Source organism: Emydura macquarii, unplaced genomic scaffold (genome assembly GCF_026122565.2).
Source record: "Emydura macquarii macquarii isolate MOO-44397 ecotype Brisbane River unplaced genomic scaffold, CSIRO-AGI_Emac_v2 contig_1348, whole genome shotgun sequence".
Taxonomy (NCBI): Eukaryota; Metazoa; Chordata; order Testudines; family Chelidae; genus Emydura; species Emydura macquarii.
In genome coordinates, this window is record NW_027131485.1 from 17,982,352 (window position 1) to 18,009,813 (window position 27,462).

Sequence of the window (27,462 nt, forward strand, 5' to 3'; positions counted from 1 at the left end):
AATGACTTTCAAATGACAGGAAAGGCCTTGTTAAACTGTAAATGTTTCCTCTCTTGGTTTTGTTACCCTTAATGGGACAAATGATGAGGAGATTTTAAGCGAATCTAAGGAAGTCTAAATTAGTATAAGTTAGATCTTCTCCTGGCCCTATAAGCATGTTAATTACACCAGTTTGCCAGACACAGAGGTATGGAAGAGGGCGTTTGCTGCAGGTTTGTAAATGGATATACGTCTGAGGAAGTCTTACCGATATAAGAGATTCTGGGATTCTGTTGTTTGACCCCTATTAATGATGGTGAGCATTTGGTAATGCAAGCAATGCCACTGAAGTTAATGGAACTACTCACATGTCAGCAATATGAGCAGGAGTTACAAAATGGGGTCCTGGGAGTCTAAATCGGCCCAGTGTAGATCTGTTGTATTAATTTAGATGGAATATGTAGACCAAAGTGTCAAAGGTGTTAACATGATCCTCAAATGGTCCACCATGAAATAATTTTAAACAAGGTTCAGGGGAGCAGAGGTTCAGAGACCTCAGCCTGCTTAATACCATGGCAAACAAAACATCAAAGTCTTTTAAACCCTTTATTTAAAGGTACAGAAAAGAAGGAGAAACAGTTGAAGCTTTTGAAATATAAGTTATTAAATAAGGCTTTCATTTTAATAACATCCCTTGTTCCCTTTTCCTTTGGGGGAGAGTTTTCAGACCCTCCACCCCTTTGTTTGAAAGTCTCTTAGATGATATTATATATGGTAATAACTTTCCATTTGGGGAAAAGAGACAAAGCTAGTTGAGAAGGGCTGGAGCTGTCATTGTTGCTGTTGTTAAAGTCTGATCCTGTTTCCTTGAAGGCAAAACAAGATACACACACACAAAAGGGGAGGAAAAAGATTGGCAAAGATAGAAAATGCAGCTTCTATCTCTGGTGTTGACTCACTTGCAGCCTCATTGTTGGAAAAACACAGGCACAGCATGTGTTCTTATCAGTCACTCAGAGACCTGGCAAACTTGTACCAGCCCTGGGCTGTTTAAGCCACTGCTTTTGACTTCCTTTCTGGTCACAGGTTTAGAGCAGTGTTGCAAAAAAGACAGTTTTGGCTGGCTATGCCGGACCCTTTTTAGAAAGAAGGAAAAAGGAGAGAGAGAAGAAAGAGAAGAAATACAGTGGGGAAGGAAGAGGATCCATCGGGGTGGGAGAGAAAAAAAGTCTCATGTCCTACTGGTCAGGATTTAGCTGGAGCTGGTGGAGGTGGTGTCATCTGGCTTCCTCTCTCTGACTCAGTCTGATCAGGACACTTCTCAGGATTAGGGCAAAGTAGGTCCAGGGTCCCAGGAGACAGTGGAGGTGGCAGCTATGACGGTGAAGTTCGCTTCTTCCCCTTCTTTCAGTCAACCAGTGTTGTGATAGCCAGCTTTTCCCCCAAAGTCTCTTCTTTTAAGAACTCCCAAAGGGCAGTGGTGCATGGAATAGCACGTCCCATCATTATTTTGTCCACCATTTAGGTTTAATTTCTGACACACCAAATTTGGTTCACTCATTTCCAGTCCCCCACTTCTTTTGTTTACCAGGCATGGTCTTAACACAGTCCTTGAATTATATCAGTAGGCCTTTCTGTTTGGATGAATTCAGACTGTCTCCCTTTTATACCTTTTCCCATCAACATTTATTGTAATAGGTTATTGTGACACTTCATAAACATTCACTCATCACAGCTGAGCTCACGATTAGGAGGCCCAGTTATCACAACAGAAGCTCAGTGGTATAATTAGTTGGGGTCATTTTTTACATGGTAATATATAATATCCTGCTCACCCTTGACTGAATAAGGATCTTGGCCTACTGTTGTTGGCCTCAATGGCAAAATTCCAGTTGACTTCAACTGGACTGAGCTCCGGTTTTGCCCAGTGGCTGGCCCTTGGTATGACTGTTGTCCATTTGTTAAAGAAATTCTTTTGAATGCATGATGAAGGAAGGCACTACAATATTTCTAAAGCTCAATGAATTGGACACTTTGGGCCAGATCCTCAACTGGTATAAATCAGTGTAACTCCATGGTCGGTGAAGTCAATGGAGCTATGATGATTTTCACCAGCTGATGATCTTGCACTCAATCTCTAAGCACATTGGACTCGATTCTGCCCCTTTCAGATTCAAAACTCAGACTCCTATTCACTTCAGTGGTGTAGAATTAAGTTCTTTGTGACTTAATTTCCAAGTTTTTTACTGTAACCAAATCAGTAAAGGAAAGTTAAAAAGTCTTCTTAACCCCAATGTTATGTATGCTGATTCACTTCCTATGAGACATCATCTTCCATCCTTCCTTGGGTCAGTTTCAGCCTTTGATCAGTCTATTATTGTTTCCATTCAGCAGATTGTGAAGAAGTTGCTTTGAAGTTATCAGGTTATTTTGTTTTACCTTCATTATAAATGCTTGAAGTTTTTTTTTTTTTTTTTGGCCAGTAATTTTGTCATGAGTGAGATGGCCAAGACACAGCAGCATTCTCTTATGAGAGTAAAAATAAATGAACTTAGGAAATTCAAAAGAAAATGTCTGTATAAGTCATTTTTAAAAGGATGTAACAAACAGAGTCTTTGCTGCTACCTGAATGTTACATCAGGGTATTAGTGGCATCTTGTCAATAAAACTGCTCTTTTGATTAGCTGCTTTACTCTGCATAATTTGCCTTGATATGTCTGGTTGAGCAGTTGTGTCAATCAACTCATGTTTATAATGATGAAACTTCAGGGATATGTAAATCATGTTTGAGGTTTTTCTTAATAAATTCCTAAATAGACTATAATAATAATGATGACCATAGTGCAGGGCTTTTCCTGGGGGAAATTTTAACAAACTAGGGTTAATGGTCTAATATGAAACTGTTTCATCTTGTGATTATCACCTATAGTGCTCCGAACATCAGTTGCTGTTGCTGCTTAATTATAGCCGAGAGCGAAGCTTAATCCAGTATCTCAACCCTATGTTATTTTGCAATCATATCAGCCAAAGTTTGTCGCATAGTAAATACAATATTATTTGTGATTTGCATCAGTTCACTGTCTTTCTCCAGTCACATGATCATTAGTGGGTGATCATTAGAAGGAAAGGGGACAGAGAAAATTCCTTACATGTGCTGCTCTTGAGTATAAAAGGAGATTAGTGTTACAATAATGGGTATAAGAATATTAGCCAAGGTCAAGTTATACTGTATTTTTTTGAGGTTAGGATTCACACATTGGAAAGAAAAACAAAATGTCCAGATGTGATAGTGGAAGAATAAATGGAACATTCATAACAGCTATAGAAAGGGTAAAGGTGATTCAAGACAAGTTCAGATGTGGAAATAATATAAAGTTATTCTAAATATGGATAAAGATAGGCCATTTTATATAATCTCCAACTTCCAGTGCAGCATGGGAGTAGGCTAGAGTACTAGCAGCAGAATATTTACTCAGGTCAGTTATGGATCATGTAAGGTTTGAGCTCTTTGCATGTTTCTTTGGTGGATGTGAAGAAGTGAATTTTTCTATCTCCTTATGATTCTTGATTCCAGTGACACTGTTCAGAGTTGTGAGGAGGCGAATCCCTCATCTCTGCAATAGTTTTTCCTATTGCAAAGAACTTCCAAGTCACTCATATCTGACAGTGCTACCAGTGCTACAGATGCAGTAGTAGGCAGGATGACTAATGTTACACTTTTTTGTGGGAGTTCCACATGGTTAAAGAGAATAAGGTTTGTACTAATAAAGCTATGTCCAGTCACCTGCAAATCCAACCAGTTGATACTGGCCTCACTATTGATAAAGATGGTTAAGGGTTCATATTTAAAAAAAAAAAAAAAAAAAAAGGCAGGATACAAACCACCTTTAAATGTGATGTCGAAGGTTAGATTTTCTATTAAGAAATGACACGTTGACATTCACCAACTCACTAATCATTATGCATTTGTATTACTGTACTCTTTAGTTAGGGCCTCATTATTCTATGCAACATACAAATACATAAAAACAATTTGCCCCAAGGAGCTTACAGTCTAAATAGACAAGACAGACAATTGGTGAGAGTGAAAACAAAGACAAGAAGTAGCTTGCTCAATGTCACACAATAAATTTGTGGCAGAGTCACAAATAAAACCTGGATCACCAGTGGACCATACTACCACTCTCCACAGTTCCATTGAAAAAGCAGTTGACATCTAAAAGAAAAAACAAACAAACACCAAACAATCAAGCTTGTAAGTGGGCATGTTTTGTATTCTGGGAATATCATTTGAGTTCTGACCTGTAACATAAAACAGATTTTCTTGTGAATTCTTATTTATATTTCATAGAATTATGTTGCAGGTGTTGTAAACACCATCCCATTTCTACTTCTTTATTAGCTGAGTCTGCACCCCTTTATAGAAGAGTTAGAAGTATCGTTCTCTTAAAATAATTAACATATTTTCAACAAAGATAAAATATTATTGTTACTGACGTGAAATATTTATTTATGAACCACTTGGGTTTTCATTCTCTTTAATGTAGTTGTATTGCTGTATCACACACAGTTACATTTTTGTTTAATCTGTGATAGAAATTTTTAAATTTCAAAAGAAACTAGGAGTTGATAACATGTTTAATAATAATACATTAAAATAATATATAATTGAATAATTCAAGCTTTCCAAAGAGGAGATATGACCCTGGGGGAAAAACACTGCAACTTTGATTTTCCCATGCCTAGGGCAGACTGGGAAAAAAGGAGCACTTCAGGGAGGGAGGAAAGAAGAAAGAAAACTGGAGAGAAATACTGTATGAACACGATCCTACTCCCATGGAAGTCAAGGGTAAATCTCCTATTGACATCAAGGGGGAGGTTCAAGGCCTAGGTGCTAGGAGTATTGAACTGTAGACTATTTAAAAACTTTATCTATGTTGTTCTGAAGAAAGAAGAGAATTCAACTTGGCTGCCTTACATGATGCTAATAATTCAAGCTGAGCTTCATCTCTTCTTTAATCATGCTGCCCTAGTCCACAAATATGTTTAAATATGTACAGAGAGCCTCAAAACCTTTCAATAGATTTCAGATCAAAACAACTTAGGGTCAGTAGCATTTGCTGATCATTTCCTCTTTGAAATGGTTACTAAATCATGGTATGTGTTTTTAAAATCAGTATTTGCAATACTGAATCCTATAGTATCCTCTTTTAATCATTCTCCAATTTAAGGAACAGAAGGCTGCTACAATTAATTGTTTTCTACCACTTAACTGGTTTTTAATGCAGAAGATTTTACCTGAGGTTATCTGTTTTCTGCAAGAATCTTTTAGAAGAGAGCTTACCAAAAAAATGGATTAGTGCATGTGGCTGCCATTTAATTCAATGAGAGCCATATTGCATACACAGTTTGACCTTAAAGACCTTAGGTCACTTTAATCATTCATTTAGATTTTCTTTAGCTCCCCTCAGCTCTTTTATTAATATTTCAAAGATATGTTGCAAGTGAGAGAAATATGATTTTTCTGTTACAAAAGCTCTGTTGGTTTGACCCTTCCAGGTTATTCCCATTCAAATGATGCACTAGTCTATTCTTAATTAGTCTCCTAATTAGTGTGATTGGACCACTGACTGGCCAGTCACAACCAGGTGAGGGCCCTAACCACTGGACAATAGGGTACCATGTGACATACATGCCAGCCAGCCAGCCTCAAAAAATTTTGATCCACTTGCCCAGGGCTTTCTTTTGTATGGGTTAGTCATGCTCTAAGTATACCAATTGAATCAGGCCCTGCAATGTGATTTGTGGGGAATACCTAGTCTGTGAATCCCACCAGACTTCGGTGGTTTTGAGGATCTCAGTGCCTAATCGTTGGATTTAGATGCCTAAAGTGGCAAGTAGGCATCTGAGGCCCTGGCCCTCAAAGGTATTAAATGTCTTTTAGAATCTGGGCCCTAGGTTCCTTGGTGGATTTAGCTCCATGTTAAGTACTTTTTAATCTTGGGAAGGGGTAGTAGGCTGATGTTTTCAAAACTATCTAGGGGTTTGGATACCCAATTCCCATTAAAATTAATATCTAATCCCTTCCCCCCAGTAGCTTTGAAATGTTCAGCCCTGGTTTTTAAGGGCACAACTGCCTATCTTCAGCAGTATCTATTTCATGTATTCCTTTCTCCTTCCAAAACATCCATTGAATTTTATCCACTCCTGATAATTTACTGCTCTTGTGTTTCTCAGGCTGATCCCTAATTTCCTCCTCAGAGACCTCAGTTTCACTCAAGGCTACACTCCCATTTCCCATCACAACTATCTCTGGAAAATAAATGTCCTCATCATCATCTTTAGTGAAAGACTGACATAGTAAAACCACTTCAGTGCTTCTTTACATCCATTTTAACTGCCCCATCACCCCCTGATTATCTGGAGGACCTACAGTACAATCACACATGCTGTCTTCTAAGGAATTTATATGTATATTTATATATAAAATTATCTTCTTTCACATCATCTCTTCGGACTCTAATTTCGAATTTACTGTGTAAATTGTGCGCTCTGTAGTTTGTGCTATTCCTATAAAAATTCTGATTTTTTATCAAGAATACTTTTTTACACACAATAAACTCATTTTCCACATAACCCTGCAATTTTTTACTCTCCCTGCTTGACTTCAATGGTTCCATTAATTAATACGTTTATTTATTAACTTTTAATCAAACCGCCTGCTCCGTTAATACAGTGTTTTCTTAAACAACTTCTAGGCTGAACCTATGGTTGTAATGCAGATAAATGAAAACAAGAGCATGTGCAGCAAAGAGTAACTTGGAGGGGGTGCGGGTGTTTGGGATGAAGGACATCAGATGGAGATTTTAGCAAAGAACACTTTTTTATTGTATATATTTAATGCAATTGGTGAATGTCAAAGGTGAAAGGAACACTGGGCATGACCAGCTGGGCGGAGGCAGATGGAATAGGGAGTGGTAAATGGCTGCCAGTCACATCAACAAACAGAGGATTATGTTCTTTATTTTAATTTGTGGATGCTGAAGACAGAGTGGATCTAAGAATCCAGGAGTGAGACAGATGGGAAGGAGGAAGGGAAATAGCTTCCAGAAACATGGGGAGAAGACATGCTTTTGTCAGATGCATATGTCAAGTCATATGCCAGCATGAATAACAAAAATAGATATTTACAGTTGGAATAAATCTGTGAAGCAATATTCTATTTGGTGGAAGATAATGTTTTTATGGACTTCACTTCCTAATAAATATAAATGAATGTACATGTTCTTCTTATGTCATTATTATAATGACCCTAGAATGAAAAAGCACCTTTTAGTGCCTAAAGATACCAAAGTGTTTTACAGACTTCACAAACTGATATAAGAACTACATAGTGGTATCGCTTGAGCCATCACTAAAATATCACCACCTTGGAGGTGAAACATGGAAAGCTGTTCAAAAGTTTACACCAACAACAGGACTGGCAATGAAGAATACCCTTTGGCTACTGGGGAGGAAGCATGGCCTCTAAGACTAGACTGGGAATCAGGATACCTGGGTTTGATTCCCAACTTTACCATTGACCTACGGTGTATCCTTGGACAAGGCTCTGTGCCTCCATTTCTCTTCCCTCCACTTGTCTGTTTAGACTGTAAATTCTTCAGGGCAGAGAGGGTTCCTGATTATATGCTTATACAGCACCTAGCACAATGGGAACTCAACCTTCATCGGGGCTTCTAGGTGTTACTGTAGTACAAATAAATAATAATAATGAATTACCTCAGAGTAGCTATTATCTACAAAGCATTATATATATTAAAACAACACATAGTAGTGACAATGATGAGCTTGCAGAATTTCTTAGCAGCTACAGTTTGAGTGTGTCTAGTATATCTGGAGTGGTTCAAACTTAACACATAACCTCTCAGTATCTTAGAAGTCACAAAGGGTAAAGATTCAGGCAAAGGGCAAAAAGGAAAAATCTATGTCAGCTGATCTGTCTGAATGGTGATATGACCAGGTGAAGGTTGTTATAAGGGACAGGGACTGGTGCAGGCTTGGGCCATGAGCAAAATACAGACACTTGGGAAAGAGTTGGGCTTAGTCTATATATAAACACTTTGCAGGTATTACTGTGTTGGAAAGAATGAGAAAAGAGTTAGGATGAGGTAGCTGTGCTTTCCTGGTAATGCTGAGATCAAGCTAGTAACTTATTAAAAATCAATAGGGCTAAAGCCAGATCAGTGCAAATACATTGTTTATTATTTTATTGGTTAAAATGTGTATGATACTTATAGTGGTTGTGGGGTAGCTATTGCTGGGTTAATGCAGTGTCAGGGCTTTCATTATAATCTTTTATTTTCACACGCGTCTATTTTCTGCTAAGTTTTCCTTTGGAGCTGACTCTTTCCTTTCTTGGTTTATGAAGAGAATTCTTTTTTTAAAGCAAATACAAAGAACCCCCATTCAGTTTTTGATAGCTAAAGAATACATCTTTCCTCTCTGTATTTTAAAACTTAAAAAAAAAATAAAAGTAAAAAATCTCTGAGGGAATATATGCCAATTTTAATGAGTAGAAGGTGGAGGGAAAAAAATAAACAAAACTTATATCATTGAGAAATCACTTTTAAGCGCTCATATGCAATAATTGGTAAGATGTTAACAGAGCCACATAAAGCCCCATGCACAATTAACAGATTCCCATCTCGTTACTGACTAACATTCTTATTAAAGTGAAACAGAGTTTTTGATACTGTAAGCTGTGTTTTTACATCTCTACTGGAAGAGCAGGTGAGATGTATAACAGACCAGTGACATGAAATAATGTGGGTTGAATTACAGTAATGTATATTTGGCCCATATTTCCTTGTGCAGTTCAACGGTTAATCTGATACAGGAAGAATAAGTCATTACATTTCTCTAATTCTTTATTCTGGTCAACTAAATTTCTCCAGATGGTGTTTGTTTTGCTACCATAGATATGGGTTGCAGTCACAAGAATTCTAATCAATATCTATTTGATTAATTTTAGCAAATCAAGACCTTTTACTACCACTATAATATGCATTTGGATGCTGTATTCCTGAAATAACTTTTTGCATAATTTTCTAATATTAGACCACAAGGCTTTTCAACTGGAAACAACTCCCTCTAACATTACCAGTCTTGCAAAGCAAAACCATCATTTCACCCTCTCTAACTTGACATTCCACAAGTAAATTGTACTATATCCCACTGATAAAAGCCATGGCTAATTGTTAAGTGCTTACTTGTGTGTAATAATATACAACCGCTTACTGACTTGTTTAGGAGCCATTTGTAGATTTAACTTCTCAACACGCAGTGTACATTTTTATTCTTTTCAATCCCCACAATTAAGTATAGGTGTAACTTCATTTGGGAGGAGCAGCAGAACTCTTTCTTAGAAAATACTTTCTCTATAAAATGGATGAATTGACTGTGTGCCACCCCCCATACATTTAAACAAGCAAATCTCTTAAGACAGCAAAGTGTCTAAATCCTTGCATTATTAATACTGTACTAAAAAGCTCTCTCACACCAAGTAGACTGTTCAATGATTTAAATTTTTTACTCTGAAATTATCAGGAGCAATTTTAATGGTGCTGCTGACTATAAATGGAGGCAGATTGCCTGTGGCAATGTCAGATAGGATTCCATCATGTTGAAGGCCCTTGTGATAATCTGGAATGACAGCTTCCTCCATTACTGCTTTTCCCTCTCTGGTATATAGGCATATGGCATGATGCAAGCAGACAGCCCATGCATTGTGTGTGGAGTCAATTTATTGGCACTGTGCGCTATGCTTATCAATGCTGTGTGTTGCAAATATTACATAGGTAAGGGACAGCCCAGGGAGTGGCCACCAAAAAATACATTTATTAGTGGATTATCAGTAGGTGTGAAAATGCATTCTTTAATCCTCAGGGATACAGTTATTCTGTTACCCACACACCAGGCTGTGTTTCCGCTGTTATGAGCTTTTAGGAATAAATTATTATCAGAATTGATAATTTATCAATCTATGAAAATGTTGCAATGATAGAGGCAGCAGAGACTAATATGCACCTTTGAAATGTTGGGTAATCAATTATATTGTTCCATTTCGACTAGTTATGATTGTGACTGACACTGCTTTCTGTTTATGGCTCTCAGAAACTGCAGCCCTGATTTATTTGTACATGCCAAAAATAAATTCCTGGCCTACAAATCACATAAATATATTGTTCATCAATATTCTTTGCAAGTCCTCCCTCCACTTCTCCCCCCTTAAAATCTGCTTTCAGTTGTTTTATTCCCAATTTTCATCTCCATTTTTGTCAGGTTGAATGCTAAAATAGGAGGAGCACTTCTAGGACCGTGGTTCTCACCTAGGGGTACGCAGAGGTCTTCCAAGGGGTATGTCAACTCATCTAGATATTTGCCTAGTTTTACAACAGGCTACATAAAAAGCACTACTGAAGGCAGTATAAACTAAAATTTCATACAGACAAAATGAGAAAGTAAGCAATTTTTCAGTAATATTGTGCTGTGACCCTTTTGTATTTTTATGTCTGATTTTGTAAGCAAGTAGGTTTTAAGTGAGGTGAAACTTGGGGTACTCCTGAAAGGAGTACTGTAGTCTGGAAAAGTTAAGAACTACTGTTCTAGGAAATGGAATATTCAACAATAGCACATTAGCTTCTCCAATTCTAATATTGAACTGCCACTTGAAATTAACATCAGTGATAGCTTGAACTGTAGCTATTAGATTCTAAAGGTAATTTGTATTCAAACATGAGGTCATGTTTTCACTATTGCCAACCTCAGAGAGAAATAGTAAATGTAGTGTCTTCTCTTTATACAGCTCCAGCAAAACATTTGCCATCTTATATGTGTCCTCTTGATTACACAAATGAAATAAAGCCAAATGCACTTTGCACTTGGTAGCTTTAAGAATGGAGAAATACACCTGGCATGAAATAAGCTGCTGTATTAGTAAGAGATTATGCTATGATATAAAAGCTGTCATTCCTGTAAAAGAAATGTGTCTATGTATATCTGTGGACACACATACACAACAGAATAGAAATCGGTGCCTATTGTAGCTGGTTTCTTTTTAATTTGACTTTAAAGATATAGGACCAACAACTTGTATTACGCCCACATCTTGAACACTGAGTGCAGTTTTGGTTGCCCATCTCAAAAAAGATATATTGGAATTGTAAAAGGTATAGAGAAGGGCAACAAAAACGATTAGGGGTATGAAATAGCTTCCATATGAGGAGAGATTTAAAAGACTGAAACTTTTCAACTGAGAAAAAAGAAGACTAAGGGGGAATATGATAACAGTCTGTAAAATCATGACTGGTGTGGATAAAGTTAATAAGGAAGTGTTATTTGCGCCTTCATGTAACATAAGAATCAGAGGTCACCCAATGAAATGAATAAGCAACAGGTTTAAAATAAACAAAACATTGTACTTCTTCACACAATGCACAGTCAACCTGTGGAACTCATTTCCAGGGGATGTTGTGAGGGCCAAAGCAATAATGAGGTTAAAAAAAGAATTAGATAAGCTCATGGAGCATAGGTCCATCAATGGCTATTGGCCAAGATGGTCAGGGATGCAATTCCATGCTCTGGGTGTCCCAAGCTGTGACTGCCAGAAGCTGGGAGTGGACAACAGGGGATGGATCATTCACTGATAGCCTATTCAGTTCATTCCCTCTGAAGCACCTGGGATCCTGTCAGAAGACAGGATACTGGGCTAGGTAGACCATTGGTCTGACCCATGGCCGTTCTTATGCTAACTTATGCCAGTTGAAGATCTGGCCCATATCATCCTCAAGTTAAATATTTACTTTTGCCTCTTCCTAGCTCTAGATTTAATTAAATCCTAATACAAAATACTTGGAATGGATGAATCTGTCACATTGAGACAAGATGACATGACCAAATATGATCCTAATAAATTCTGTAAATTGTGTGTACATGAAATTAAAACGGTCAGCTTTATAATAAAATAGTTTTCATTAGCCCCCAAATATGCTCAACTGATTTGACAGTCTCCTGTGGTCAGAGTGATACTTTGATGCAAAGATCCTATGATACTTTGTAAAAATCACTAAAATATACATGATTGCATAGTCACCCTCAAACAATATGTGAATAAAATAAGACTGTAAGTTAAAGGGGACTTTCTGAGAAAGTCCTAATTAAATGTTGTCTGGTTTCTACTAGAGATAATACCAGCCACTGTATATTTAGACACATGCTACTGAAATGTTTCTAAAGGAAGGTTGTGTGTAGTAGGGAGGTTAGTTGATATGAATTAGGCTGGAGGAAATCTTGTTACATTGGTTGGGGGTTTTACTTTCCCAAGAAATTCATACTTTCTGTACAGTCTATTACAGTCATTTTTAGATGAGTATTTCCCTAAAATTAAATAGAATATAAATCAATGTTCAAAGGCTGGATTTTGTGCTAGTCTGAGTAAAAATAGTTATTGTCTTTGGGATGTGCTCATTGTGGTAGAATCTAGGGACGACCAAACTTGGTAAGTGATTCTTTAAATTTTATAAAGCTAAATTTTATTTTTTTCTTGAATTTGTATAACAAAGAATTGGCATTGATTGGTACCTTTGTAGTCATTGGTAGTCCTAGAATTAATCACTAGTGTTAACTGTCTTTTCCATTTTTTCCAAGTAGTAATAGTAGTCACTGTCTCTTGGGAAATGGGTTTCTCTTCCGGCCACTGTTCACAACTCCATCTAGATGTTCTACCATAACTTCAGAGTACTCAGTAAGTGTGGATGCAATCTTCTTGTTGCAAATGTTCACATACTGATTTCTGTGTGCTCTATCTCTCAGTTAAGTAATTTTATCCAGCCTGTTATCCTAGACTAACAACCAAACATTCTTCTGCATGATATTAAAGATTATGCTGCAAGACCTTGTATCTATATTCTGATATTGAACATTCCATGGTTCAATTAGGATCTGATAGGAAATTTTGGTTTCATTCATCATAAAGATAGAAACCAATTGCAAAATTTGAATCTGAACTAGAGTTTGCGTTTAGGCAAATCTCTCCATCAAATACAAACCACAAAATAATGGAAAAGCCCACTAGAGTATGTCACATTCCTGTATGTAATCCACATTAATCCAGTTTGGGTCGCTGGCATTCTGTACTGGTTGAACCACATAAAAAGATTTGACTCTGTTACTGTTAATGGAGACAGGGTTTTTTTAATCTCAGATAGTAGTGGCCCATGCTTTCAGATCTATAGGTCCTAGGTTCAATCCCTGCAGATGACCTTGCCAGGGGCAATGTGACAAATGGTGACTCATAAAAGGATTGCAATGCACCTCGTGATAAGCTTCCTTGCTTGGAGGTAGCAGCCAGCCACATTAATACAGTGCTGGTCTGTGTCCTTTTCTTGTGGCTGGACATGTAAAGAGGTTTATGAGTCAGTGACTGCCTCCAAGCTAATGGATCCATGGGTAGGGGCATCACCTGTGCATGTTCTGTGGCATTATTTAAGAAGCTGAGTTCAGAACTGTCTGATGATGATGTTGTATCTAGCAATGGATCATGTCGTCTAAACAGTCAGACAAAAATGTAACACAGTTTGCTATTACAGAAGAACAGTGTAAAACCTTGTATGTTTTATGTATGGAGACATTGAGCATTAGGGCTTCTATTCACATCAGATTACACCTTAGGATCACCTGTTCATCTATGGAAAAAGGAGAATGGTTATAACAATTCAGTGCTAGAGGGAAAAGAAGTGCACACATTTGCATGAGGGAGGCAGGAGACAGTGTTAGTGAATGAGGTGAGCTCTGGAAGTATCTCTGAGTAGTCAGTAGCAGGAAACACTTGTAAACACAAGCAATGTAAGAGACATAACTGTTGCAGAGATGATCTGTTGGGCCATTCTGTTAAAACTGGAAAAAAAAACAGAAAAAAAAAGAAGAAAAAACCTTTTTGAAGAAAGAAGATTCCATCCATTGAAACTTTATTTACTATAAGTTTTAGAAGAACCATGAATAGAAAAATGTTGAATGTTTGTGCTGAGAAACATTGAATAGGAAAAGCAATGAAGGTCACTCACTGGTTCAGTTGCTAGTTTGGTTCCATTCCTCCTCCTCATTCAAATTACCTTTTCAAAAGGTCAGGAAGGGGAACTTTTTCCTATGGATCTATGGTCCCTAGCACTATGCAGTGTTACCTGGCAGCTCTGTGTTCTTGGAGAACCAGGGCACAAAACCCCTATTCTCTCTGGCTCACCTGAATCCTCTCCCCCATCCCAGCCTCTGCTTGAACCAGAAACCAAAAGCAATGAAAGGGCAGTGAGACACACACAAACCCTTCCAAACAAGGGTGATAGGATTGAGGCAACTCCCCTAGATGTAAAAAGGAAGCATCTCAATCAGCACATTGAATGGAGAACAGCAGCCTCATTTACATCGAGATGGAACAAGAATTAGCATACTGAATGGAGAACCAAGCTCCAAAGCAGGAACCGCACTGAACTCTGGGATTGGCAAAGCAGGGACACACTGTATGATGGGAGATCTCTGCTCCTGATGTAAATGAACCCACACCTGCACACATCCAGCTCCACAGTTATCAGACCATTCTAGTTATTGATATCCAAAACACTGAATCTGCCTGATTGCATTGTGAGCTCCCTCAAGGAGCAGTGCCCATAGCCAGGAATGATCAGCTCCTATTGTCCAGCATAAAGAAAACCACTCTGGTATACTTCCTTGAGTCATTGTTTACCCATAAACAAACCTAGTGTTCTCCCTTGAACCATTGTTTCTTCCCTACAAAAACCCCTATCCAAGTTCAAACCCCTGTTCTGATGCCTGGATCCAAAGGTTGCATCAGATCCACTGGAATTTCCCCTTTTCCTGACTGATCGTGTTGGAGGCTCTGCCTGTCTCAAGCGCTCCGGACCCTAAGCTGAACAGCCTGTCTCCTGGGAACCTCTGAGCTGCATGGACTGGTGAGACCTCCCCATCTTCCATCCACACTCTCTCTTAGTCCAGGCAAAGCTTTCTACTTTTGTAATCAAACCTGGGATAGCTTTCTCCAATACCCCAATTGTAATTGTGTAGTACTGTAAGTGTTTAATTGTTTTTCTCTCCTTATATGGTATTACTATTAGTATCATAAGTTTATATACCTGGCAATAAACTAACTCTTATAATCAAGATGATTGCCAGTCTCTCTCTTTCCCAACTTCATTTACTCCTTTGTGTTCTTGGCTTCCCTATCTTGCTCTGCAGCAACACTTCTTTTACCTAAGCCAAAGATCCCTGGAGTGCCCAGAAATCCTATGGGGTTTGCTCATCAAGGGGGTTACTTCTAGAACAATTGTGTTATTGTGCTAAAAGTGCTATTTGGACCCTAGCCTGCTGAGTTCAGGGACATATAAGGGGTCAGCTGAGAGTGCTGATAGCCCGGTCCACTCAGACGCACCCGATTAATCTGAAATTTGTGTGTGTATATGTGGGGGGTTTATTTGAATCAGGCGCTGGAGGAACCCAGCCCTGAAAACCTTAGGTTCTGCAGGATAGCTCCATTGGGAGGGGACTTGTAGCCATATGAACACACAAGTAACACAAGCAGTACATTAATAGAATCACACACACCCCCTTCCAGGAAGGTAACCCTAATAAATGAGCATACCCCAAGGTGACGGGCAAGTCTGGTAACAGCAGCCCCTCTTCCTGTTGGGCCAATGGGCACTACTGCAATACAAATGATAACACTAATTGCAGAAGAGTGAGTAGTACTTCTTGAAGAAGTACAAAGTCAATTTGAAAGCAATGAAGTGATGCTGGCAGAAGTCCAGTCTTCAAAACATCTATATACCATATATATTTTTAATTTGTTAGTAATTAATGTGAATTCCAAAGGCCTATCTCAAGCTTTGCTTTTCAATCTGATATTTTATAAGTGATGTGAGCCTCACTGTGCCATAATGATTCAGATTCTTATCTGTTCCCCCCCCCCCCCCAATGTCTTCTCCTGTGTAGCCAGCTTTGAATACTTTGGAGGGTTTGGCTATGGATAGTCAAAGTAAAGTGATCTTATGATACCAAGGGAAAATGTGAATTTCTGGGTTATTTTTCTTAGGGATTAGGTAAAAATCGAGTCTAGAAAACTAAAGAAGAAAACTTTTAAGAATATATTCATAGATCTAATCATGATTTCCTTTTGTTAAGTGAACTTAAACAATGGAACTAGGTCATCATGACTGTTAAGTTTTGGGACAATTCTGATTTCTTTTTAACCCCTGGCCCCTTTGTCCATCTCATCATTTTTCTACTTCTGTATGTAGAAAAGAATATGGGACATTCTGACTGTCTCCCATTGAGCCACAAAACAGATAACTAGTTTTTCAAAAAGATAAATGAAGGAGAACATTTACATATTGGGGACATATCAAAAGGGTGAAGAGGGAGGAGTTATTAAAGATGTCTAAACAAAAGCTATTCTTAATTTTACCAAGAGTTCTCAAGCTTATTCCTAAGAATATTGACCCACATGTAGAAGGTTGTGAGAAGATCAACTACGGCACATGCCACAGAATGCACTGTAAATTGGTGCAACGTGTTATCTAACCTTCTTTTCTATCATGGAGTAGAGCTGTGTATTCATTCCTGGCCAGTAAAAACACTTTTGAGCCTAAGATGGTCAGTGCTCAGGTGTGAGGCATGTATTTTTCACATGACATCTTTATATAATGAAGTGGGGCGACACCTATCTGTCCTTGAAATATGATTTCATCCTCCATATACAGCTCATCTTTAATTTGAAAATATAGTTCTACTTCTACCAGTACTTGACTTTTGTCTTCTAGCCACTCTGTGAGTATCATTCTCTTGACTGCCTGTGGATGGATGTCCTTTTCCATAGCCTCGTTGATTTCCAGCAGTTTTGTTGTTGAAAAATGGAGATACTGCAGCATGTCAATGGATTCCATGCCCTGATCTCTTTCCCCAACTTGCTTGATACTGTTTATATATGCCATGCGCAGGAAGTCAACTAACACCAATAATCATCCTGGACAATATCTAATCTCTACCTGGTAGTGCTGGAGGCATATCAACATGCACTGCAATCTATTTGGAGCACTAAGAAAGTACTTTGCTGTGATGGTTTGTGGTGCAATTGCACTATTACTGGGTGGCCATAGCTGTACTGATGGAATCACTCCACTACAAGTACCACAGCCAGAAGCTCATTTTCTATTTGGGCATACCCCATTCAGTCTCTAACCACAGCTTTGCTGGCATAAGTACCTGGTTGCTCCCACAAAAGAACTACTCCTGGTCCTTTCTCCAATGCATCACACTGGAGTGACAGTGCGTCTCCAGGCTGATAGTACTTCAGGATAGGGGCATCCATTGTCATTTGTTTCAGCATCTCAAATGATTGCTCTTGGGGACCTGCCCAGTCCCACTCAACATCCTGTCTTGCAAGCTGACATGTGGTTTCTGTTACTACAGCCAGGTGTGGACAGAAAATGTATCACTGCTGTGAAGCGTTATACTCCTTTCACATCCACTGGAGCTAGCATCTCTCTGACTGCCTTGATCTTGTAGGGATCTGCTTTCAGTCCTTTTGCTGTGAGCAGATATCCATTGTATGTCACCTTCTGGGTCGAGTTTTATGTTCTTGTCTGTGCATGACTGTAGAAAAACTTGTAGTGTTCTGCCATAATTGTGTTCAGCTTCTGTATCATTAGGCCCATCAGCAAGCACACCCATCTGGAGTGACCAAATGGTGTTGCAAAGGTGATCAGCATGCTGGCCTCTTAATCCAGGTTTATGTGCCAAAACCATTCCTCACATCACAGACCATAAAGATTCTGACTTTGGAGAGTTTGAGCAAGATATAATCAGTTGTAGGTAGTGGATAGTGGCATCTTTTCAATGTCTGATTCAGTGGCTTTGGGTCTGTGCAGATGCATAATTTGTCTGATGGCTTCTTTACCACGATCATGCTGCCTATCCAGATTGTACTGGCTTCTATAGGTGCTATGATATCCCTACTCTGCAGACTTTCAAGTTCCTTGCATAGTGGATTACATCTATTGTTGTCCAGGTTGGTTACTATAAGGTCACATTTTCCTATGAGCTGCAGTATGCTCTCATTGTACGTGATTGTGACTGTTCTTTGTAATGGATGTGTTCGACTCCAATTCACTCTGAAGGATCATGTTGCAGGAAGCCCTGCTATGCAGCTGAAATCACACAGGACATTTCCCTATCAACATTGTTGCATGTATGGAGGTTGGTGTTGTCCCTTGTTGCTTTCCTGTCCTGACATTCTGAACCAGATATGCTCTCAGGCTGAAGGAGAGAGTCATGATGTCATTACCACTTTCTAATGTGCCATCCCTCTCTTGTAAAGTTCAACTGAGTCTTTCTGAGATCTTCCTCTCCTCTTGCACACACTGCTAAAATGGTTCAAAACTGCCACATTCCTTACAATGCTGTCCTAGCGTGGAGCACTTCTCCTCTACCTGGTCATGCTGTCTTTGACAGTAAATGCTTCTCACTATGGGTATGGAACCCTGGCCAATTGCTCTCCTTTGCTGTTGTCTCACTCCATGTTACTTATGGGGATGTTGTGCCTCCTAGGGATTTCATCCTGTCTCTTGAGGTTTCTGCAGCACGCTCCATATCTAAGCATCTGTCTAATGTGACCGCCTTAGTTCCCACAGGTAATGATCCCAAGTGGCACAGATTACCTTGTCCCAGATTAGGGAGTCTGTAAATCCCCATAATTGCATGTAGCAGCCAGTGTGCTTAAGACAGTAAAATAGGAGTCTTTCCTTCCCCCTTCGGACTGGTGCCAGTGACAAAACCTGTGTCATTGCTTCCATTCTGCTATGGGGAAGCAATGTCCTCAGGACCCCTCAGACTGCTATGAGAATTCGAGGCAGTGATGAGCTTTGGAGTGGAGCAGACCCCTCTGCTTTATTCCCCAATACATTAAAATGATATTTTTATTTTCCTGCTGTTGTTGTTCTCCTGCATGGCCGGGTCTGTGTACAGCTTGAACTCCTCTTTTCACTGGGTCTGTTACTTAGCTAGGTTTGTGTCTGTAAAATCCAAGACTGCAGGGGGCTTCAAACTGAGTTCCATGGTTTGTGATACCAGCTGCAGCACTGCAAAGACCTCAAGGCTCAGATGCTGCCCCCATGTTTCGTTAGGAAAGAATGCAGATTAAGTTGAGCAAGTGGAACGTTATTAAATCCTGTGCACTGCTCTGTCCTTGTGGCTGAGCTGTGTTTGGCCTAACTCCTCATGTTCCCTGTTTTCCTGGTGTCCTGTCACTAAAAGTTCCCTCACGGAACATGGGACATCCGACTCTAGTTCCACTGATCATAATACACAAATCCTTCATTAATACTCAGTAATTAATATCATAGTAGTGCTCTGAGGCGTTTTACTGCTTAGAAATCTTCTGGCTACTGTAATTTCTGCTGGGAGCCCAGCATGGTTCACAACCACTTAAGGAGCTGGGCAGCAAAAGGGTGGCTTTAAACTCTCTTTCCACATGCCCTTTCCCAGCTGCACTTTGCAGCTCTCAGGCATAGCTTAGGATCTGGACCTAATTTTCTTCTTGAACTATGTGCATGAGGCTGATAACAGGGTGTGAGACTGAGACAATTAAAATGAGCATCAGCTAACTGGCTATGTGATCAAACTGTGTGAAATCTGCTTTATATTATGGCTTTATCAGTAAAAACAACTGCAATTTGAAATAGGAGGAAGAAAAAAAAGAAACCCATAGTGAGTTCTGAATATCATACACTTTTTTCTAATAAAGCAAGTGGATCTTCTGAGTAATGGAAACTCAGTTAACTGTCTCTGATTATTTTTTTCAGCTCAAATCCTGCAGTATAGCCTTTAGAGTTAATTAAATCAAATAATAGCTGAGTGGTGAATTTCAGTATGGGATGGTCTATTAGTTCCAAGAACAAATAACCTTGATTTTTATTGGGGTCAAATTGTACTGCAAACCTAGAGCAATAACAGAGGAACACAGCTTGGATAGATCTTGTAGCTGCTGGAATATTTGAAGCATGAGAATTTTACAGCGTTATTAAGAAATAGAGATGTCTTGGAGGGCCCTTTGTGAAACATAAAGTGGATTCTTCACTTCTGCAATCACAACATGAATTCAATTTTTGCAGAAATGACAAATAAATCCCCCACCAGATTTTTTAAAAAATCCAGGATGGTCTTCATTTTCTGTTTAAATGGTATTAGAGTCCTCTTAAAATATCAACCCCCATGTGCTCTAGAGGTAAACACATTCATTTTAAATGGAGTAGCAGTAGCTAACAGCATACTTCTTAGGCCTATTAAAGTACCACCTCACTGGAATTATGTATGTCCTTCATGGAAATAGGAAAAGAAGTGTTTAACATATTTGTTACATACTCTAAGATCTGAATCCTTGAATGTATCATCCAGACTTCCAGATTTTTATGTAATTTTATGTGATCTGTTAGGTGGTTGTCTACATAGTGTTCAGTAATCTATATGCATTTATTCATATCCGCTTCTTTGGTTCAGTGTGTACTGTAAGATGGGCCAAGAATGACTTCTAGTGAGATAAGCTTAGCACAACTCCTTGTGGCTCTGACTTGCAGCCTTCAAGCCACAGCTTTCAGTAAGAGGTGGGACAGACAGAAAGCAAGAGAGAGGCACTCAGTGCATCAATCTGAAAATTCAGAAGTAAGAAGCATGACCTGGAGTATGCCTATCCAAACCATTTGAAATGTTCTCCTGCTTTTCCCTCCTTCGTATCACTTTTCTCCACCCAAACCAATCATATTGTTTTTCCAGCGACTTCATCCTTCCCTTAACTTTTCCAAAGATGTTTCTCATGTATATTTCCCTCCCTATTACAAAATCCAGTCTCTAGCTGATAACCAACTTTTCCTCCAAAAATCTGTGGACTAAATTTTGCTCTTGGGCATAATGCATGTTTATTGCATGAGTGTAGATAAGAATAAAATCGGTGCTGTGCCTCCTAAATAAATAAATAAAACTTCCTTGCAGCCTTCCACAAAAGGCTTTCTCATACTACTAATTTCATGTATAATATGTTCACATCAGGATGGCTACCACCCCAATAGGGGCAGAAATGCCAACTATATTTATAGCTTTGTTTTCAGGTAATCAGAAGTGATTTATTTTAAGTTATGAGCTGAGAAAACTGGTGCAGTTGTATTTAAGTCTCCCCACTAGTCCAGATTCCCCTTACAACACAGTATTTTGCCCTCCAAATTCATAGTACCATGATAGAATTCCATATATAAAAAGGAATAATGAAAGTTCCCTTTATATGCTGATTTGTTTAATGTCCTTTATTTTATTCTAATAAGGTAGGACGCTTCCTGTTGTTGTTTTTTAAAATAATGTTACTTAATACACAGAATATATCACAAATGACTGTTGTTCTAATTCTAGGAATAAAAATAGATCTTGAACTGGGAAGTGGAAAACATGTAAGCTTTGCATGAGTTCATCTGTTCCTATTTGTCAAAACAAACAGAATATGCAGATTAGAGACTCCATATCTACTTTTCTTCATTAGCAAGCTAGAATGTAGTTCTGAAAAGCTCATCCAAGGAAATTTCTCTCCTCACATATGTGTCTTCTACCATTTTTTAAAGTTCCTAATGGCTTAATTTCTTGGATGTTATTATTATAAACATTTATTTGAACTTGTTGTTCCCTATCATTTCAGCTGAAAATAACAAATATAACTTGAAGTTTCAGGATATTGTACAAGAAACTGGAAATAAGAATATTTTTAAGAGAAATGTTGTGAATCTGTGGTAAATAACCTATTTGCATTTCATGGGAAGTATAAATAAATGTTGATTTATTATTTATTTTCTCCTTCGTTGTAAAAATCCAATTGCAATTATGAGTAACAGCAAAGGGATTTATGGCTAGATTTCCAAAAGCATTGATTACCCAGCAGCTCCCAATAACAACATTTTGATTTTACAGCAGTTTAACCCGCACTTTGTCAAGGTAAAAATGACTACACAAGGTGCAAGGCAGTGGAGAATCCAGTCCATACTGTGAAATAGTGAGTTCTGGAAACAGAGACAACAAAGAAAAATTTGGACTGCTAAGGAGAAAATCTTATCCCCTCCTCCAGAGCAGCAGAGATCCCCAACTGCAGAGGAACCATTGTAGTTCCACTGTATAGAAGTGAGGGACAGATGGTGCAGGAGGTCTGCAACCTCAATCTTCCCCAGGTCCCATTTCCACTGAGGCTTGCTACTTGCTCTACACAGTGTTGCTTGGGGAGTGGGTAGAATGGGCTGGAGGAGGCAGGCAAGGCCTGATGAATGTGCTTCTGTGCAGATCCTTAGGCCACTGTCCCCACACAATGGGGACGTGGGAGCACTATGAAATGCTGCAGACTCAGGACTGCAATAAGGCCACAGAGAAGCACTGTAACTACTGTACAGCCTGGGCGTGGGGATTCTGGTCCGTAGAGTGGCTTCCATTGCAAAAGAACAGTTTTCATGTGTGGAAAAAGGAATTCAAAGGCCCAATTCACCAAGGTACTTTTGACCTACCTGTAAGCACATGAGTAGTTCCACTGTCTGCTCGTGCACTTTAGATGCTGGTTCAAGAAAGAATCCCTAAGTGATAACTTCCTGAACCAGAGTCTAAGTATGTGGGGTTTAGTCACTGGGACTCAAAATCATTGGGTATTGAAGTCCTTAAGCATCAATGGGACTTCAGCACATGTTTAACGTTAAGCACATGCTTCAGGTGCTGATTCAGCAAATGTCATGTATTAAAGTAAGCTAGGCACATGTTTAAACGCCTTGATTAACTGGTATGCAATGTTGTCATAGCCGTGTTGATCATAGGGTATTAGAGAGACAAGGGGGTGAGGTACTATCTTTTATTGGGCCAACTTCAGTGGGTGAGAGACACACACTTTCGAGCCACAAAGAGCTCTTCTTCAGGTCTGAGAAACTTATTCAGAGTGTCACAGCTAAATACAAGATGAAACAGATTGTTTAGCATAAGTATTTAACACATATTTCAAGGAACCATTCAAAGTGAAGTAGCCTATTAAAGGAAGGGAGGGAAGGCAGCTGCGTGGGGGGTTGTTAGTGGCTTATATTTAGTTGTTATAAGCCATAAATCCAGTGTGTCTATTGATTTTAATGTCTAATAAAGTTATGAATTTAAGCTCCCAGGCTCATCTTTTGAAAGTGTGTAGGTTTCCTTTGAGGATGAGGACTGATATAGAGTGATGATTTGTGAGAAGGGTTCACTCACAGGTGATAGGATGTTTTTGTCTTTTATCATTTTCCTCTGTGAGTTCATTTGAGAGAGTAGTGATTATCTGGTTTCACCCATATCGTTGGGCCAGTTGGTACATTGCATAAGGTATACCATATGTTGTCACAGACATGCACAGGACCCCTGGATATTTAAAGGTGTGGTGCTAATCATTGTAGGGGTGTTGATATGTCTTCAGGTTTTGCATCTGTTGTTCTGGCAGGGCCTGGTGGCGCTTTGAGTTTGTGTCTCCTGGTCTGTGGGGAGCTTGCTTCTGATGATGAGCTTGGAGAGATTGGGGGTTGTTTGAAGGGCTTTAGGACAGATTTTTTTCAAGTCCCTGTCAAGTATGGCTTGGAGTTGTTTGATACCCCATATGTGCTGGAAGGTGACAACTAGGGGTATGCAGTTGGAGGGTGTTTTATTTCTGCCTTGAAGCAGGTTCTTTTGGGGTATTTGGGTGGCCCATTCCATGATATGATATACTTCTCTGGTGGAGTGTCCTTGTTTGGTGAAGGCATTTTTGAGTGCATTAAGGTGTATAACCTGGACTTGCTCCTCAGAGCATAGTCTGTGGTATCTGAGTGCCTGGCGGTAGATAGATTTCTTGATGTGTTTGGGGTGATTACTGGATCAATGAAGGTAGTTGTAGTGATCTGTGAATTTCTTACATTAACTTGATTAACTGGGACTGAAGAGCTTTCCTGAATAGAAATGGGAATTAAATGAAAGTTTAAGTGCTTTCCTGAGTCAGGACTTAATATTTGGAATTTGGTACATGTGACCTTCGGTATATGTGATTCTAATTCACATTTTATAGAGTCAGGGATTCGTGTTGCCCAATTATCCATTGGGGTACTGTAGTGGTGTGAAGAATTGGGGGGAGGGGGTATCTATATTATTTTTTATAAATTATTGTGTGCATCTTTGTGTGTTTGTGGTTAGTGTGTTGCTCTATGGAACACCAAGAGTTAATAACACAGAACCAGACAATGTTTAACACAATTGCTGATACTTAATGGAAAATACCTGAATCCACTGGTGGAAGATTACAGCTGATCCCTCTGAAGAAATCCACAAACTAGTTTGGCCAGGGTCAGATGTCCTACTCAACACCAAAAGAGGTCTTCATGAGAGAACACTTGAACAAAGGAACTTTGGAATAGATAAAAGACAGCCTGTGACTTAAAGGAGAGAGACACTTACTTGGGAGTCAGATTGTCAGTGGTACAGCCAGTCTTGCTCAGCCCTCATCTTTGGGGGTACTTGAGTCAAGCAGATCCTGCTTAAACTGGCAACGAAAGGCTAAGTTTAGGTAAGACAATGTATGTCTAGGCTTTTATTATTTTAAAAGCTTTTACCTCTGCTTGACATATTCCTATGAATAAATCATATTTGTTTTGAATACATTTTTCTCTCTGTGTATTTATCAGTTGGTCACAGCTCCTGGGCCATGCAGATGGGCCTGCTAAGGTAAGACAGTTGATAAACAGGGATGAGTTATCTGATGATCCATTCTAAAAGTGAGTGAATTGCAGGGTTCCACTCTGAGAAAAGGGCAGGTGTAGGCCTCTCACTTGCCAGAAAGGTCCATGGAGAGACTGAAAGAGAGATGACAGGTGCAGCTTTCATCCTGCAAAGTGAAACGGGGGGTAACAGTCAATTGACAGACATTAGCAGCATTATCAAAAATGACTTTCTGTATGTATATCAATAAAGCTAGAGTGTCTTTCCTAGTACATGTTTTACTTAAAAATGTGCTCCATTTCACTTGGTTTTACTTAAATCCCAACTGGATGATAACTGTTTAAGTTCCAGTTCTCATCAGTACTTAAAATAGGCAGGTTATTTCTTCCCGGGACTCGTGGATTCTCTTAAGTAACTAATAAAAAGCTTTGTTACTTATGAGTCACCTTTTTCATATCGCTCAGTGTACAGACAAATGGGGACAGGAATATGGTTAAAAACACTGGCATAGGTCAGGATAGAAGAATATGAACATTTCCTATAAAGCATATTATCAGTGAGCTGCCTGTAATACATTTTTTTAAATCTCCATTTCCGAGAAATTGACTTCATATCCTTTTTATAGGGTTCAGTGATCATGGTAATTATATTTGTATATAGCACTTCCAGTAATAGGCTTGTGCCTCACATCTATAAGCTATGTTAAACATTTGAATGTGCGGAGTAAAGGGTACTTAGCGGGTTCCTGTACACTGTAAATGTAATTGGTGCCCTTTCTGGTACTAAGACTTTATTCTTTAATTAATGCTAAGCTGTTTGTGGAAACACATTTCCACAGAAGCTCAGAATAGCAAAGTCGGTAGTTGTTTATAGGCCAACTGAAACAATTCCTATACGAAACTCAATAACATTTCTCTTGTCTATCATGCAATAATTGTGAACAGAGTCCAATCAACTCCAAATTTCAGGGCGTGTTCAAAGCACCAGTGGGCTGAGCTGTGTTTATGTAAACTCCTGGGAGCAGGGAATTATCTCTCAGTATGTGTTTGTACTGCACCTAGCAAACTGGGAGTCCCGATCTCTGTTGGAACATCTGGGTGTGGTAATACAAACAAGCAAAAAGACGAAGAGATTTCTGAACACAATTATACTTTGCGGGAAATCCAGGAATAGATCCAAACTTTGCAGCTTGATTCCATCTCTCAAACCATTTTTACTAGAGGGTTGCACACTTCATTGCTTGTGTAGACTGGGCTTTTATACTCAGTGAGAGACAGCAGCATGTGAAGGGGCTGCTGGTGATATCTGTAGGTAGCAGCAGGGGAAACCAGGAAAATTCCTCTGCCTGCATGACCAAAGTGGCACTCAGTGAGCCTGATTTTCCTCTCATGCCAGTGGAAATTAGGCATACATGAGAGACAGTCCTTGCCCCAAGAGTTTGCAGTCTAAGGATACAGGATAGACACAATGTAGAAGAAAGGAAGTGTTGTTATCCTTTATTATTATCCTAGTATTATTATACTTTACAGATGAGGAATTGAGGCACAGAGAGATTAAGGCAAAGCACTTAACCGCATACTTATTTTTTATTCAAATTAACATTACAAGTAATGGAATTTAAGCATGTGCTTAAAATTAATCATGTGCTTTATTGTTTTGTTGAATAAGGACGGATTTAGAAAAGCACTTATGCCTGTGATTAAGTGATTTCCCCAAGGTCACACAAGAAGTGTGTGACAGAGCCTAGAACATTTCAATATTTTTTATTGGAATGAATGTTTAAGCATTCCTGAACTGAAATATTTTGTTTAGGTTTGTCAAACAGACTTGAAGTGTTTCTTTTCACTTGCTTCAACAGTAAACTGTTTCTGCCTGAGATACCATGGTGCCATATAAGATTTGTAGTTCTGATACCTCACTCTCTCATTCACCTCTGTGAGATGGTCTCCTTAGCCAGATCACGTCACCCAGGATGCAGCCTGGTCATTCAGCCAGATGGGAAACCATGGTGCATCATGGGAAATGTAATCCATCCAGCGAAATATTTAGAAAGAGAAATTCCAACCAGCTCTATTTAATTATGACATATATAGTTTGTTTATTGCAGGGGTTTGTAGCAATGGTGAGCTTTAGTCAAGTAAATACAAAGCCAGTGAAATAAATATTCTAACATCGGGGTGCTAGTAAGCTGTGAAGAAAGCCACTTGGGACAAAAATAGAAATGTTGGTAGTTCCCCTAGAATTTCAAAGTGAGGAAGAAGTCCATAACATCAAATACCCCACTGAGCATGTAGCAAGTCTACAGGCAAAACATCATCTGCTACATGAAGTGACATAATAATGGATAGGAAAGTTTTAGCATTCCCTACTGTCAAAAACATTGTATTGGTTTACAGTAGATCTCATCATGTTAAGTCACATCACGTGTTATGCTGCATCCCTTCACAGAGCATCAAACATTTAACAGAATTTTCTGATATCTGCTGTTAACCTGCATTTGAAGAGGCCATCCAACAGCCAGCCATGATGGTTATTTTTTTATTGTTTATGGTAATTTATGTATAAATATAAGAGAACAGGTAGTTTTGAATCATTGCCCCGATATTGGCTGTTCAGTTGTTCCACAAAATCTGGATTCAAACTCTAGAT